Raw genomic sequence first — 15,987 nt, forward strand, 5'->3', positions numbered from 1 at the left:
AAGAAGGGATCAAGAAGATGACAATGGTTGGAGGCAGTGGAGCAGCGAGGGAGAGTGAGAGAGAGAGAGGGGGGGTAGAGGTAGAGGGAGAGAGAGGGGCGGGGGGGGGGAGAGAAAGGAGGGTGTTAGGGAAGGGGGGAGGGAATATACAGAAGTGGGGAGAGAGAGGGGAGAGAGAGAGAGAGAGAAAGAGGGGGGTGGGGGAGAGAGCAGCTGGTTGCTGCAGTATTCCTCGTCTTGCCTCCTCTTCCTCCAGTGCTGCCTTGCCCGGGCCGAGGCAGAGGGGGACCAGCAGCTCAGCGCCTCGCGGAGAGGAGAGAGGACTGAGGGGAGAGAGGAGAGAAGAGAGCGGTCAGCCCAGGAGATCCTCACATGTGCGCTCCTCTCTCATCCTCCCGCTCTGCACACTGTGTGTGTGTGTCCGTGTGTGTGTGAGCCTGGCTCACTCGGGGGGGGGGGGGGGGGGAGATAGAGGCAGCGCGAAAGAGAGACAGAGAAGGAAGGGAGGGAGGGCTGTGTGCGCTTGTTTCTGTGTTTCTGTGTGTGTGTGTGTGTGTGTGTGTGTGTATGTGTGTTAGATAGAGAGACAGAGATTGAGGGAGGGGAAGGCAGCGACACTTGGTAAAAAAAAAAAGGGGAGGGATGAAGGAATTACACAGAAGATAAAGAGAAAAATAAATAAAGAGCGAGAGTGAGTGAGGGAGAGAGATAGAGAGGGAGGGAGAGGGATAGAGATAGAGAGAGGGAGGGAGGCAGAGAGAGAGGGGCAGAAAGAAAGGGAGAGAGAGAGAGAGACTACTGGATGCACAGGGAAGAGGAAATGAGGACAGCAAGATAGATGCAGACTGCAGCAGCGCCCACTGATGCTGAAAATAAGAAACATTTCATTAGCGAGGTATTAAAGTCCTATCTCACAAGACATCGTCTGATCACTCACGCAGACATGCGGGCCACACGAGATAGGCTGGGAAAGAAGCGTTAGAAATCATATCAATTCAAACCGTACACCAGCATGCTACCTGCGTGTAGGTGTTCCTTCATTTACCAGAAGCCTCCTCATTCATGTCGTGGTCTGTTACAAATTAATAACGCTAGCCATGTGCTTTCCTTTCATTGGCCTCCAAATGAGGCGTCAAACTTTAAAACGCGATAAAAGGAAAATCATCCAAGCGTTCAATGGTGCACTCCAAACAAATAAAGCTTTTTTTTCCTGCAATAAATGAGATCGTGAAGCCCCCCCCCCCCTCCCCCCCAGGATTAGACTCCAGAAATACATTGCACGTGGCCAATTTGTGAAGGCATGCATGTAGAATGAACACGGGCACACATACACGGACACACACACACGCACACGTACATATGGTTGCGTATATTTTCACAGAACCAGTTAATAAGCTATCAGAGAATTCTTCGCTTCCTGCTTCATCTGTTGTCAAGTGGTGTGAGTGTGTAAAAGTGTAAAAGTGTGTAAAAGTGCGTAAGTCTGTTGGACTCATTGCATCCATATCTAGAAGATTGTGGACGATACGTCTTTTGCAGAGCCGCGATTCTCCACAAACATAGAAGTACAAGTCCTCGCAGGCCTACTACACAAAAGACAATAGGCCTGCAATACATTCTGTGTTTGTTTAACAATCGTCTATATGGTCCTAATTCTACCAACTCGGGACACACAGTGGTGCAAGGGGCAACACTTATATATCCGAAGATTAAAAAAATGGTGAGCCATTTTTTTTAATGGTGCATTCCGTGCACCATTATCTTGCTTTAACCGATTTTAAGGCGTACCGATTAAAAAATGGTGCAAGGAGTGCATAATTTAAAAAAATGGTGAGACTGTGGTGCACTCATTGCACCCTTATTAAGGCCTATCTTGTGCACTCATTTTACATGTTTATGGCCTATCCTAATATCCTTATTATGATCATAATATCCTTATTATGATAGGCCTTGCAATGAGAAAGGTGCAAAGAGTGCACAGATGAGTGCACACTCCCAATGTGAACAAACCGGGCATACTTACACGTGGCAGGCGACCTTTCCTCACCATGGCTCTGTTACAGCCACGGCAGAATACGTTATCCGTATTGATACAGTGGTGGTGGTGGTCGCCCATCCCCGCCAGCCCCACCCCCCGCTATACATAACAACAGTGTACACGTGCGCAAACACTCTACACTCCCACCATCATCATCATCATCACCACCACCCACGCTACGTTGACTTGCAATCAACCTCACGTAGCGCCGTCACGGGCTCTCCAGCCTCGGGACCCGCGTGTGATTAACGAGGTGGCGGGCTGACGGGCAGACAGGGTGGGATCATTGGGGTCGTCTAATCTGCTTTAAAAGGGAGTGGAGTCGGGACGGAGGGTGAAGGGAGGGGAGGCTTCTTTTTAATCTCCGTTAATGCTAAATTATTGAGCAGCTTTTTCCGAAGTGTGTGTGTGTAGCGACTAGCCACCAAGCCAACGTGGGGGGCTGTTTACTGAACGTGCATGCGCGCAGCCGCGCACTCACATGCGCTCGGCTCGAAACAATCTGACAATCTGAGGAGATGCAAACTGCTTTTTAAAAGAGAAGAAAAGCCAATTTACTTTTGGTTGAAATACAGCCTCGATGCAGGGTTCAGTGATTCTTGCTGTTAGCCAGGGCTGGCTCTAGCCATTATGGTATTATGGTTCCCAGGGCGAGATTAGGATTCTCTCCCCCCCCCCCCCCCCCCCCCCCCCAGGGGGGTTTGAAGTATTGAACGTTAACAGTTGGTTGACGCCAATGGGCGTCCAACAGTGCAACAGAAAGGGGCCCGCAACAGAGGCAGACGGCACCAGTAGGCTACCGCCTCATTACCACCAAACTACAGTCCGCGGGCCACGTGCGGCCCGCCCTATTGTTTAAAGGTTGTATCAGCAATTCTAGGCCGAAACATAAATGATCACATTCATCTGATCTTTCCTCACAATCCGCTAGCTGCCGGCCCCATAAGCAGGCCAACAAAAAAACTACCAACCACTCAAAACCAAAATAAATAGTATTCCAATCAATCACTGCCAAGGGGTGGGTGTTGTGGGGTTTTGCGCTCCGTTCATGATCGTTTTTACTGGATGCACAAAACACGGAAGGGAGGGGCGAGCTGCCTCTTTTTGTTTGGGATCCCGCTTCAAATACCAACAGAAGTGATGTCACCCAACATCGCTGACAACCTTTAATCTGGCCCATCAGGCATTTAAAAACCCTAACCATTTTTTTTGTTTTGCATGAGTGAGATAGACAGGAAAGTATATAAGAGAGAGGGGAGGACATGCAGCAAAGGACCACGGGCATGGTAGAGGCAGCAAGTCTTTTATGTCCAGAAAACAAAAGCAAATTTGAAAACGTAGGTTTATCACACAGAAAAGTTCCTCGCCTCGTATAGCTCATCGACGACATGTCAGTTAAAAAAAAATGATGTGGCCCCTAAGCCAAAAAGTTTGCCCACTCCTGTTCTACAGTAACAAAATATAGACAAAAAACATCAGACAGGCCAATTGTTTCAAGAAAAAATATATATTTTCAATTTCTATAGATTAAAATTACTCAAACAAACACATACATTTTCAAAAAATATATTTTTCTAAGGGCAAGAATGAAGACAGTTGATCAAGGAAAGTCTTAAAAGATGGAGGGGAATCATTCTTCCAAAATAAAAGTATGCATTTCTTTGCAAAATAAGTGATCAAAATGAGTATCCTGCATTTTTTATGATCTAACTGTAAATTATGTGTGTAATTTAGTAAATATAAGCTGCTGCTCAAATGAAATTGTATGTCCATGACTGACTGAGTAAAAGAATGGATTGAGCTCCAATAGCTTTTTAGAAGATTGCAGTCCCAAAACATATGCTTGAATGTCCCCTCCACCTTTTTACATCTCTGACATACTGCTGAGATGTCCTTTGATATTTCATGCATTTTTGATGGAGTTAAGTAGGTTTTGTGGATAAACTTAAAATTTGCTTCCTTCATTTTATTACTTGTAAATGGGAAATGAATTCTATTGCAGATATTTAACCATGTATTGTCTTCAAAGGTTCTCCCTATGTCCTTCTCCCATATTCTCTTTAACAATTAGAAAGAAGATTGACCTTCTCTTGTCAGAATATAATAAAATTCACTGATCTTTCCTTTTATTGTGTCTGAGGATAACAAAGTGTCCTCCATTTCAGATAGTCCAAACCGTATTTTTTTTTCTTTAATGGGAGCGATTGTAATGCTTCGGATTTGTAGGTATTTAAAAAAGTGTTTATTGGAGATGTCATATTCTGATATTAATTCAATAAATGATTTCAACTGCAAATTCCGATTTAACAAGTCTTTAAAATGTATTATGCCAGAGTTTGTCCATTGACATGTATTGACCAAAGTAATTTGAGTATTAAGGTCTGGATTTTGAAAGATCAGAGAACGTATAGAAGTACAAGAGGCAATGCCAATTTTCTTTCTGCAGGCTTTCCAAGTTTCTCCAAATGTTTCTCCAAATGTTTCTCCGAGTGTTGATTACGGAGAAACATTTGTCCATATTTTTTATCTTTTCAAAGTGGTTTATAAATAGGAGGGAGCTGAGAGGCAGTGGTTCGAATGGTTTTGATTCCATATGAACCCACATGGATTCATGTCTTTCCATTAACCATTAAATCAGGTTCCTTATTTGGGCTGCCCAGAAATAGTATTGGAGGTTGGGTAAGGCCAGACCTCCAAAAGTTTCGGGCTTCATAAGAGTCAATAAACTGATTAATATTCCTGTTTTTTTATTCCTCCAAATGAATCTAGAGAGACAGATATTAATTAAATTGAAAAACTCTACCGATAACGAACATGGAAGCATCTGGAAAATAAAAATAAATCTTGGGAGGACATTCATTTTAATTAAGTTTATTCTGCCCAAAAGTGATAATGGCAGAGAGGCCCACTTTGATAGAGGGGAGTGTAATTTTCTACTAAATTAAAAACTAAATTATCCAAATCTGGAGTAATAATTATCCCCAAGTACTTAAAGCCTTTTGGTGTAGAGTTAAACTCACTAGAAGAAAGCATTTCTTCAGTTGGTGTTGTGTGTAGGAAAATGGCATTGGATTTATCTTGTACCCTGAATAGCTACCAAATTCTTTAATTGTATTTAGGAGGTGAGGAATAGAATTGTCAAGATCAGTGATATATAAGAGAATGTCATCAGCATATAAGGACAATTTATGCTCAGTCAAACTTAAAACCTTGGATGTTGGTGTTGTCTCTAACAAATGCAGCCAGTGGTTCAATCACCATGGCGAAAAGTAAAGGTGACAAAGGGCACCCCTGCCTGGTCCCTCTAGTTAAAGTGAAGAAGTTTGAGCAGTAGCCATTTGTTATGACTGCAGCTTTAGGGCTATTATAGATGCTTTTAATCCAGTCAATAAGGTTACCACCCATTTTAAATTTCTCCAGAACAGAAAAAAGAAAGCTCCACTCAACCCTGTCAAAAGCCTTCTCTGCGTCTAAAGATAACAGAAGAGAAGGCTTCCGCTGGTTGTCGATGCAATTTATTACATTCAGAGTTCTTCTTATGTTGTCAGCTGCATATCTCCCCTTTATAAAACCGCACTGGTCTGGGTTGATTAGTTTAGGTAGGATTGACTCCAGCCTCCTAGCTAAAAGTTTGGTGATAATCTTATAGTCCAGTCCAAGAGTCCAAGAGACTTATAGGCCTGTATGATGAGCATTGCAGGGGATCTTTGCCATCTTTAAGTAGAACACTAATGTGAGCTAAGTTCATTGTCTGAGGGAGTGTTTTTTCCTTGCAGAAGTTATTCACCATTGCCATATAGATGGATCTCAGGCCAAAACTCTTTATAAAAATCTACTGAGAAACTCTCTGGTCCTGGGCTTTTATTTAACGGCATTGAGTTAATTGTGGCCAGTATTTCAGCTTCTGTGAATGGTGAATTTAAGGAGTGTTGGTCTGAAGCTGAGACTTCAGGTAGCTCGATTTTACGGAGGTAATCCTCCAATTTTTCCTGTGAGTATCCCCTTTGTGATTTGTAAAGATTATTATAGAAGTTGAAAAAGGTTTGTTTGATCTCTCCAGGGTGGTAGGTTGTTTTATTATCACTAGTGTATATATATACATCAGGATCGTCTGGTAAACTTCAAATGTATTCTTCAAGCTTTTTGGATAGCTTAGATTAAGTGCATAGATCATAGGCGTCAGTTACGCTGGGGACGAGTACCCACCAGTTTTCGTCAAGATTCATTTTGTACCCACCACTTAAAAAGTCAAGAAAATTGAGTTTAATTAATATGGATTATTACACGGCTCTTCTCAGTGCTGTGGATTGCGCTGTTCACTTGCATGGTCCTTCCCGACTTTCCAGCGGTGAATTATTTTTCGATAATTGACCGTTGCATATAATGACCGCTGTCAAGGAAAGTCGCTCTGATTCATGTCTCTCGTATCACTCCGCAAGTAGTCTGGTAACTTATCAACCCCAGTGTATTTGGTTGCTAAGCAACGTCAACGTCTTTGGTGGACTATTTCTCTGCTGATCAACACTATGAATGGTAATAACAAATGAATTGTAAAAAGACATACCGTGTGAATTTTTTTTTTCGTTTTGGCAAGTAGCCGTGTAATAAGTGGGATAATGTATAGAACGTCGCCGGTCATTATCTAGATAGAACAAGCCCCTTCAGGGCAAGACACCTTCGCTTCATGCGGTGTCCGGTCCGCTCTGTCAGGGCTCATTTTCCCGATAATGACCGGCGTTCTATACATTATCCCTTACTTATTTTTGTATGAGCTGCCAGCGTGGCTTGGACAATGAATGAGGTATTAATACCAATACTCTTTGGCTGGGATGCAATGATGAGGCATCAGACAATCAAGTCATTTTAGCCTGAATACATAGGCCTAGGTATAAAGCACCAGAGCAGGTTGGTAGTACCATGGACATACAGAGCGATAACCTGTAGAACTAAATGGATGTGGTAGGCGACACCATGGGATTCATCTGCAGACCACTGGCACATAAATAAAGGTAAGACGCAATATTTATTGCTTAAGATTTGCTAGTGCTGTGGTGAGGTGTTTTGTGTTTTTTGCACTCAAGTGGTCGGCTGTTTCAACTCTTGCAATTGATGTTAGCCATAGCCACCAAGTAGCCTAACTTATCGGTTATTACAGTTTGCGTTCGTACAGTGTTGGGTATAGTGGAGATGACGATAGTGGAGTAATTAGTGGAATAACTGTGGTGGGGAGTGCATGAGTTTTGGTCAGAATGCCTGATGTAGGATGGATGCGTGTTGTGAATTCAGAACAGCCAGCTCATGATGTGATACAGCGTTCAGCTGTGCAACAAATATTTGTTGCTTTTTCAATCTTTTTTCGACATCTGTAGAGCTGTGTGTAGCCACACGTTTGCCCCTTCACAACTTAAACACATAGTTAATTTGCTTTCCTAGCTCCTCTTTGTTTGTGTTGGTAGCTTTCCACTGTCGGTGGAAAAGCCTAACCCTAACCCTAACCCTATCAGTCAGGCAAACTCACACGCTGACTCCTAACCCTAAACCTAACCCTAACCGTAACCCTCACCCTCACCCTAACCCTAACCGTAACCGTAATATTCATGATTCTTCCGGATTCCACCTACGAAAAACACATTCGCTCCCCGGTCACATACAAAGCGGGTAACATAGGACCCAGGGAACATAGGGATGACCCCCTTTTATTCATTAGTAAGCTACATGGGTATGCCGTCTTTCAGAACCTTTCATTACCTGCATTAAAGAGAAAAAAAAAAAAAGATTGCATCCTCATTGTACCCAGCACTTCTGAAAATGCACTTCTGAAAATGCACTTTCGAATGTGTCTCTGTCCCCAGCACATTTCAAACCAAACTGACGCCCATGGCATAGATCAACCCATAAAGCATCACGCACGCATGGTTGATACTCTCGAGGTTGTGGAGAACTTCGACCCCTTCCAGGACCACACCGACATCTGCTAAGCGTCCACCAGGACCATCAGGATCATCACCCTCAGCTCGAACGGTGCAGATTGCCATGGTTGTCCCTGCGACGTCTGCCTCGGCCTCACTGCATTTGATGTCCTGAAAGATGGAGGGAACAAAGAACAATGAGCTGTGTCACCCTAACCTTGACCTTTGACCACCAAATTCTAAGCAGTTCATCATTGAGGCCAAGTGCGTGTTAATTTGAAGAAATTCCCTTAAGGCACTGTAGATATAGTGTTCATGAGAATGAGATGGACACAAGTTCAAGGTCACAATGACCTCAAGATCTTTGACTCCCTAAAAGCCTGGAAAACAAAACAAAAAGTCAAAAAGTTACATTATGTATAAATGGAGTTGTACATTCAATGATCAACTATTTAAGTATGATAAAAAAAGTGGTGTTTGAGCATTGTTGATCACAATGAGGGTCACGTTAAAGAATCTCAATGACATTTTTTACCGTGTTTGTGGGTACTCTGTGCCGTAAAGAACGGCATGTTGTGTCACATTGCTTAAAAGTAATACTCTTAATCCTTTAATTTAGTGAATTTGTAATGGTGCACATGAAACATAAGAGAGTAACTTACATATTCATAGGTTCGTTTTCCTCTGAGGGTAAGATTCCGTGCTTCTTTAAGACGCAAGGATTTCCGGGGAGATAGAAGAGACTGCACTTTATCCAAAGAAGCCTTTGACCTGCCACAATCAAAAAATGGAGTCAACAAAACATCCCACATTAAAATGTAAAAAAAGAAAAAATACAGGACCAGGAACCCATTTTATTTAGAGATCTGTGAAGTAAATGAAAACATTCTCATAAGTAACCAATATCTGAAAGAGCCAAATAAGAAACTGTTCTTTGATACAAGGTAGGGGAGAAAGGACAGTAGGAAAGAGGCAAACCTCTTCTGTCCACCCCACACTCCCTCACTCCTACCCTCTGCCATCTCTCCTCACCTCCTCTCTCCTAATCTCCTCTCATAGGGTAAGGTTTACTCCTCCCTCCTATCCAACTCTCTCCAAACCTATATTGTGCTGTCCTCCCTCTCTCCTAACCTCCTTCTGTTTCCTGTTAGGAAATAGAAGGAACTAACCTTTCCCTATCCTGACCTTCTCTCCCCTAACCCATCAACCCTTCAAAATGCCCCCTTCTAGAATCAGTCCCAACAGCCAAAACAAAACAAAGTATCCTTACTACTACACTGTTTTATGACTTACCTCTTGACATCCGGCTTTGGGTTTACCAACTGCCTCAGATCCTCAGCTGCCTTTTGACAGAGAAAAACAATAATTATCCCATTATTTCTCTCCATAATTACACTACAAGGTATGGTAAAGACATGAATGGCATTATCTTTGTAAACTACATTGTAGAAAAAAACATTTAGCCCTACTTTTACAACTTTTAAAATCACATGCTTTATATATGTGTGAAGTTACACTGTGGTAGGAGTGTGTGAAGTTACACTGTGGTAGGAGGTAACACACAATAAAGCTATATGTGTGATGTGTGTGGGAGACAGAGAGAGGGAGAAGACCAGGGGAGAGAGAAAAAGCAGGACAGAGAAGACAGAGAGAGAGAGGGAGACAGCCAGACACAGAAAGAGGGAGGGGGTGAGACAGAAAGGAGAGAGTAGGGGGAGACAGACAAAGTGTGATAGGATAGAGAGAGACCAGTTGATCAGTCTTGTGTTGGTTAGAGTTCCAGTCAACATGTCCACTTACTGTCAATAACTTCAAGGAAGACAAGAAGGCTTCCCTCTCTCTGATGTTCTCAAGGCGTTTGAGTTCATAAGCAGACAGTCCACAACATGAATCCTAGTGAAACACACAGACACACACAGGAGATTCAAGCTGATCAGAATCAAGAATCAACCTGACAAAATCTGAAAGGCCCTTCTTACTAATAACATTTCCAAAACAGGTGTCAATTACATAACTGCTGCTTTATGAGAACTATCACGTTTCTGTGTCCTCACCTTCTTGTTTGGGGCAAGAATCATCACTGGCATATTGGACACGCTTAGGTGCCAGGACCTGACCCTTAACCTCAGGCTCCTCCGGACCATGTGGATTTACTTCGTACAAGTGACCACTACCACCATTGCCTTGAGGGAATTTCTTACTCAAAACAAACAACCCATTGGACTCAATGACAAACTATTGGTGGTCAAGGTCAATGTGACCTAATGTCCATCCCATTCTCATGAACGCCACATGTTATCAGGCACACCTGGAGGGAAATTAATTACATCTGGCACAAAGGACAGAAGGATGACATACTTACCACGTATTCTTTGACTAGTGTGTCCAGGTCTTCATTGAGGTAGATACTCAGACAGCTCAGCACACAATCACGCCTCACGTTGACGTCTTCACTCTGAAACAAACATTATGATTCCATGCCGGTCAGTGTCAGAGACACACTAACACGCATGTGCTGAGGCCAGCCAAGCCACTGACATTTCCCCCCTTGACCATCCACTCACCTGGTTTCACCCCACTCAGTTAAAGCTCACACTAGGGATGGGCGATACTTTATCGTTTACGATATATCGTCAAAAACATTCCCCTCGGTAAGAATTTGTCATCTCTCTCTCTCTCTCTCTCTCCTAATCAGACACTCAGATCGGTCAAACAAAGCAGAGACTATCCAGGTAGATTCACAGACTAAACTCTGATAATCTACCTGTGTGTGTTCTCACTTTGTTTATTTCATGTAACAGCTTCTAAATCTGAGTCTGACTAAATACGCCGCTAAATAATGACTCGAAGAAGTTTCATTAGAGAGAGAGACTCGTCATTGAATTGGTGTTTATTTATCGTAATTTTTATCATTACCGTTATAAATACCAGAAATTATCAGGATAAATTTTTTAGCCCATATCGCCCATCTCTAGCTCACACAGTTATGAGCCAGTTCACTACACAGTCATTTTGAAAGTGCCTATCCTTTTCCAAACCGTTAACAAAGGAGCTTTCCCATATGGCTGAGTCAAACAAACCATATGTGTTTTAGGTTAGACCAAAAAATACTTACATTATGAGTCTTTGCCATCACTGCTCTGATCTTTCTTCCTGCAGCTCCACCTTTGGTATGGAAAACCGTGATCAGGTCATCAGTCAGGCGGTCCAGTTATCCAAGGCATTTGGAGGTCAGAGGTACAGTCGTCAGCCGCATAAACTCCAGGTTGATCTGTAAAAGACAACACAGACAGGATACAGACTTCAACAGGGGCGGCTGTAGCTCGGTTGGTAGAGGGGTCATTCATAGACCAAAGGAGAAGAAGAAGAAGTTTGAATCCCAGCTCTGACTATCCACATGTCAAAGTGTCCTTGAGCAAAGCAAGCACGCTGCACAGCAGCTGACTGCCGCCATTGAACTGTGAAAGTGTGAACTGGGTGAATGAGAGAAAGCCATTGTAAAGCACTTGGGGTTGGGTGCACAAAAGCACTATTTAAGTGTAGACCATTTACCAGATGTGTGACATTGAATACATGAGTTACTAAACTTCAGATTCACACTTACCTCATTGACGTCAAAGAGTGCTGGCCATTTGTTTAGGAACTCTGGAATCTTTGGCTCCTGGAGAATCTCCTGTCTCCTAAGCGAGAAGGTACGCTGCATCTTCTCCTTGATCACAGTCTCGTCCTTTTTCTTTTTCTTTTTTTTTTTTACCTGAAATGGAATGAAACTTCATTGTCATTTTACAGTACAGATACTTGTATAATGAGATTTGGTCAGAAACTCTCTGCAAGGGTACACAATACAATTGAGAAACAGACAATAGAAAGGGAAAAGCTAAGCTAGATGCTAGACAATATGATTAGGGAGTAAGAATAATATACAAACTGAGTGTAATAGATACTGAAAAATGAACTGTACAAACTAACCAAAAAACAGCTAAAGTGTCCAGTGCAAAATGAACTGTTTGGCTGCTTGAGTTGAGCTGGACAGGAAGTATAGTGCAAAACATGACGGGTGAAAAACTGATCATGTACATACTGGCCATGCCATGAACATAGTGTAATCATGGATAGGTAAGATACAAGGTAAGATACAATGTATTGCACATCACACCTCTGTCAGTAGAGCCACCCTTTCCACCTCCAAACTGTCTCTTGTTTCACCATTAGGGATGTTTGGACAGAAATTTACATCTCCCTTCCTGGGCTTCTTGATGTTGGCTGCTGGAGTCTGCTGGCCACTTCGCTTGTTTTTCAGAGACTTGATGGCAACCTTGGGGTGTCCAGCTCGGCTGAGGAGAAGAAGAATTATATTTTTCAGCACCTTTCACTGACCAGGATCACAAATTGCCTCACAATTTAAACACAATGGGCTCTATTTTGGTTTTGTCCTAAGCTCCACGTCTTTAATACATTTATGCTGCCGCAAAGTGACACAAGACCTTAAACGCAAGTCCTTGAATCTGTCGGACTGGCATTTAATATCTTGCACCACCTTGCGGTGGCACAAATATATGTTAAAGCATAAGCCTTGGCACTTAGGACAGCAACAAAAAATAACCAATTAAATAAAACACAAACCTCAGCTTGGTGCGGAAGTTCATCATTTTTATTTTCAGGTAATGCTTCCAGCCACAGTATCCAGTTTGTGTTGCTTTTTCCAGTAAACATGGATGTGACTGTGTCAGAGCTTTTGCCACTTCTTTTAACTGCTCATCCCTCGAGTAAGCTGTGTTACTTTATTATTTCCTCAGCAAGGCCTTCAAGAATATCTGAGCGTACTTTCAGCGTAGGAGACAGGCAAATTCCGTGTGCCTTGAACTCATCATTTCCTGTCTGGAGCATAATCTCGTCACAGGATAAGAAGCGGGGCACGACAAAGGTTTTAGGCCAGGAGCAGGAACGGGTCTCAGGCGATGATGACAAGATGATGGTATCATTGCTGGTGTCTGAATCACATGGTTCTTGTGATGAAGAGCTGGCATTGGAAGGAGTACCTGGGATTGTGCAGCAGGCATCTCCTGTGAGAGGCATGGACCTGGTTGTATCATTAAGTATGTACACCATTTTCAAAGTACCTTTATCTTGAAGTTCTGATGTTGACAAGAGATTCATGAACTGATCATCCATGTCTTTGTCTTTGTACTGAAGTCTGAACTGCTCAGTCACTTGAAAGAAAGTCTTGATTTTAAGAGCCAAGTCCTCCAGAGTTCTTGGTATTCCGGATTCAATGGTGACTTTTCTTGCATCATCTTCACCTCCAAAGAGGACTCTGAAGGTTACTTTTCCTGCCATCCTGCCTTGCTAATCTAAGGTGGAGACACAAACAAAGAGTAGACAGGTATTAGTCTTCTTATTCAAATACTCAATCACTCAGGCAGAATACATGGTCAGGACACAGTCATTGCCTAGATCTGATGGGGCTAGGACAGTGAGGTGGAGGGTAAGAGAGGTTAGTAGAGCAAGGGCTCAGAGAGCAAGGAGGAACAAAGGAGGTTAGTAGAGAGGAGGCTAGAGGAGACTAGGAGAGTGAGGAGTTCAGAGAGTGGAGACCAGGAGAGTGAGGAGTTCAGTAGGGAGCAGAGACTAGGAGAGTGAGGAGTTCAGTAGGGAGCAGAGACTAGGAGAGTGAGGAGTTCAGTAAGGAGCAGAGACTAGGAGTGATCAGTAGAGAGCAGGTATGAGTACAGAGAGGTACCCACAACGTTTATGTGGTGGATACAAACCAAATCTGTTACTGAAGAATTTTACACAGCACTGTAAATGATCAAAATCAAACCTCTGATGACAATGTGCCTCTTCAGGGTCACCATACGTCTGGATCCAACTGTGTAGGCCACAAGTGGATAGCAATCCGTCAGCTCCTGAACAAGGGCAACCTCTCTTCCTGGTGACAAAGTCAACTGAAAGGCCCTAAAATGGTCCTGATACCAAGCAAAATATAAACAAACTATGAAGCTCAACTCATCTCTCACTGTACATATTTGTAGGATCTCCGCAAATTCAGGCATTCCAGCAGTTGAACCACATGCCAAAATCATCCCATTTCTGTAGTTTATCCTTTAGTGGTGCAATTCTTTGTGAGATTTACTTGACTAATGTCTGGATACTTCTGTCTGAGAGCCAATACAACCTCCTCATTCAGAACATCAACCGGGACTACGGAGACATTCTTAACTTCCACATTTGATGCACTGAGACTAGATGAATGCAAGTGATAACTGATCAATTGCTGGTGTTTGTTTGCCAGAGTAAGTGCAATATTCCTGAAATTATTTGTGTGTTGAGCTACTTGTTTAAAAAAAACTGTGTTTTGCCTCAAATCTTATCGTCCATACACCCACAAGAGGCCCAAAGCACCTGATCAAGTGTGAGTAATGCTCAAGATAGTGGTGTTTAGGTTTGAACTTCGCACCTGGGATAAGCTCAAGTAATCTGTGTCTGTGCTCAGACACTTTTAACATCAAGGTAGGCAATTGTCTCGTGGGTGTGAACAGGTGCCACAACCAACTCTACAATTTACTTCAGGTCTAGTATCACTTGCCAAGCCAGCTCACCCTCTGGTCATTTGTTTCTCCAAACAAATAGTGCTCTTAATCTGGGGGGTAGCCTGTGCTGATGTGAAAATGTTGAAGATGTTCAGTTAAAGGGCAAGCTCTCTTCACTCCAAAGCAACTCGTTTCAGTATCCTGTGCAATCTTCAGATGTGCGTCATGTATTTCTTTGGTTTGTAGAGAAAAAGCACCTGAATGAACGTCCTTTGACTGTATCTCTACTTTCTGAGGAGTACAAAATCGACAAATATATTGCCCAGAAAAGCTCTCTATTAAACCAGCCAAACCGTGGGCACCCAAATTGTCAGCAATTACACTATGCACTGTTCCTTTGACAAAAGTTCCAAGCGTTGGAATGAACACACCTTGCTCTTCTAATGTAACAAGATCATGTAAAAGTGGCTCTAATATGTTTCCATATCCATATGCCTTTACATCGTCACTCTTGCACAAAACTGCCAAATAAATTGAGGTGAGTAAATCCGCTAATTCATTAACAACAACAGTATCAACCTCAATGTTTTTGCTTTTGAAAAAATCTGAAAGACTGCTACAAGTTATTGGCACAGACACAGTACTCAGCAGGTAGTGTAGCTCTTCAACCAATGCATCTTCTGCTGTAGATGGAACATGAAAAATGTTTTCTCACTTCAATAGAACAGAGGCAAGTCTTTTTTCTACAACTTCAGGAAGGTCCTCTGAGTTATCAATATCACTATCTGCATCTGACAGACTATCATCTATGTCTGCAGAGGATGTGGGCCCATCATCAGGACTAGCAGACTGAACAGTGACCTTAACTACACCTGCCTTAAAATCGGATAAACTGTGGGGATTATGTTTACGATTTTTATGTGACTTAAAAGTACCATATATTTTTGTCTGAAATGCACATCCCTCAAACATACAAGTTACATTTCCAAAAGGTTCTTCCAGGTTGTGAATGTGCAAGGACACTCTACATATACACATGGATATCGGCATGTGCGGCCATGATGGAAATGTCTCAGCCTAAAATGTTTTAGCAACTCATACCTGGAAGATAGTGAACTGTCACACAATTTGCATGGCCACATTCACACAGCACCTGTGAATGAATACAAAGAACAATAAGTCAGTTATGTTATTAACACACAAACAATAAGCTCCCCCCTGGCTACAAAAACATCAGTTTTCAAAATGCATGTATAATCTACAACACTACTGAAAAACCCACACATCCAACCTTCTAAAATATCAGAAATTTTAGGCCATTTGAAATTTCTGTTATCAATGAATTTATCCCTAAAACTTTAGCTTTGATATCTTAAACAATTTTAAAATCACATGAACTGTCAGTCAGTGTGTGTATATATATATATATATATATATATATATATATATATAGAAAATTGATGCACTGACACAAGTTAGATTCAAACATTTCTATGTAAACAAACTGAAA

The 15,987-nt window shown here is 42.4% G+C and overlaps 1 pseudogene across 1 annotated transcript in view; it reads right to left on the bottom strand.

The window, feature by feature from the left end:
- The window catches only part of LOC311361928, a 16,202-nt pseudogene extending 583 nt beyond the window's left edge, over positions 1-15,619 (bottom strand). The window contains exons 1-14 of the transcript in view: positions 15,579-15,619; positions 13,769-13,816; positions 12,104-12,281; positions 11,552-11,701; positions 11,063-11,218; positions 10,306-10,402; positions 10,002-10,100; positions 9,748-9,840; positions 9,241-9,290; positions 8,610-8,718; positions 8,302-8,327; positions 7,949-8,118; positions 6,139-6,223; positions 242-323 (exon numbers count right to left, since the gene is read on the bottom strand). The product of the transcript in view is annotated as an uncharacterized misc_RNA (transcript). The remainder of the gene's footprint in view (positions 1-241; positions 324-6,138; positions 6,224-7,948; positions 8,119-8,301; positions 8,328-8,609; positions 8,719-9,240; positions 9,291-9,747; positions 9,841-10,001; positions 10,101-10,305; positions 10,403-11,062; positions 11,219-11,551; positions 11,702-12,103; positions 12,282-13,768; positions 13,817-15,578) is intronic.
- Positions 15,620-15,987: the final 368 nt, after the last annotated feature.

This window comes from Micromesistius poutassou (assembly GCF_964030765.1).
Source record: "Micromesistius poutassou genome assembly, chromosome: 17".
Taxonomy (NCBI): Eukaryota; Metazoa; Chordata; class Actinopteri; order Gadiformes; family Gadidae; genus Micromesistius; species Micromesistius poutassou.